The sequence below is a fragment of the Lithobates pipiens genome, unplaced genomic scaffold (genome assembly GCF_037356315.1).
Source record: "Lithobates pipiens isolate NorthernLeopardFrog02 unplaced genomic scaffold, aLitPip1_a1.2 Scaffold_19, whole genome shotgun sequence".
In the NCBI taxonomy this organism is placed as follows: domain Eukaryota; kingdom Metazoa; phylum Chordata; class Amphibia; order Anura; family Ranidae; genus Lithobates; species Lithobates pipiens.
Genome location: NW_027507764.1, coordinates 19,943,401 through 19,944,715, shown reverse-complemented (window position 1 = coordinate 19,944,715; position 1,315 = coordinate 19,943,401). Strand labels below are relative to the sequence as shown.

At 52.9% G+C, this 1,315-nt stretch overlaps 1 non-coding gene across 1 annotated transcript; it reads right to left on the bottom strand.

The window, feature by feature from the left end:
* Positions 1-1,160: 1,160 nt before the first annotated feature.
* LOC143999714 (5.8S ribosomal RNA) lies at positions 1,161-1,315 on the bottom strand. Its single transcript, XR_013278129.1, has one exon. It is a non-coding gene; the product is annotated as a 5.8S ribosomal RNA (ribosomal RNA).

Genomic DNA, 1,315 nt, shown 5'->3' with positions numbered 1-1,315 from the left:
GGAGCGGCTCCAAGATAACAAGCGCTCCAAAGTTCACCTCCGAGGTCTGGAGACGGCCGGCGGACGAATCATTAATATCATGTAACCGGATCAGCTGAATTCATTCCTTTTTTTTCCCCGTTGCCTGCTGCAAGGTGTGGCCGCGAAAGACATGTCAGAATTCGAATCGAATGTCTGGGCGGCCGAGCATCTGTCATAACAAGTGTCTGAAATTAATTCAGAAGCCGCTCATAAATTCCCCCCCCCCCCCCCCCCCCACCCCCGTTCCGTATTATAACTGCCACCAACAGAGGTGAACTCCGTCCCTCCCCGCTAATATGAAACGGTCCCAGTTCTCCCTCCGGAGTACATCCCGTCATCAGGAATTAAAGTTGTATTAAACCCCAAAAACAAAATAAAAAAACACTATATTATAGAGCAGCACGATTCTGGCCAAAATGAGGATCACCATTTTTTTTTTGCTTAGAAAAAAAAAGATCACGATTCTCACGACATAAAATCTTTCACATTATACAAAAAATAAAATAAAAAAATGGGCTAACTTTACTGGTTAGTTTTTTTTTTTTTTTCTTTAATTAATTAAAGTAATTTTTTTTAAAAAAATTGCTTTTGAAAATACAGTGTTATATAAAATATTGCAACAACCACTATTTTATTCTCTAGGGTTTCTACAGAAAAAAATAAATAAAAATTATAGGATTCGGCGCTGGGCTCTTCCCTCTTCACTCACCGTTACTGAGGGAATCCTGGTTAGTTTCTTTTCCTCCGCTTAGTAATATGCTTAAATTCAGCGGGTCGCCGCGTCTGATCTGAGGTCGGAGTCGGAGAGGGTGGGGCAGCCCCGTGCCGGGCCCCGGAGGGTGGGCCGTCTCCCCCCGGGAAGGGGGGACCGCGCCGGGCAGCCCTGTATGGCTAGGCAACAGACAGCCGCGCAGCCCCCCCACGGGTGGTGGGGAGACGGGCCCTCTGGGGAGGACGGGGACCCCGGCGGAAGGGGTCTGGACTTCGGGGGACGAAGGGGCCCGGGGGGGCGGGGGAGCGGGGGGACAGGCTCGGAGGTCCGCCGCCGCCTCCTCCGCCTTCCCCTCGCCGCCCCCGGCCGGGAGGTCGGGCCCCTGCGAGCGCCCCAGCAGCGCCCTGGTGGGCGACCGACGGAGGAGCGACCCTCAGACAGGCGCGGCCCCGGGAGGAACCCGGGGGCCGCAAGGTGCGTTCGAAGTGTCGATGATCAATGTGTCCTGCAATTCACACAAATTCTCGCAGCTAGCTGCGTTCTTCATCGATGCGCAAGCCGAGTGATCCACAGCTAAGAGTC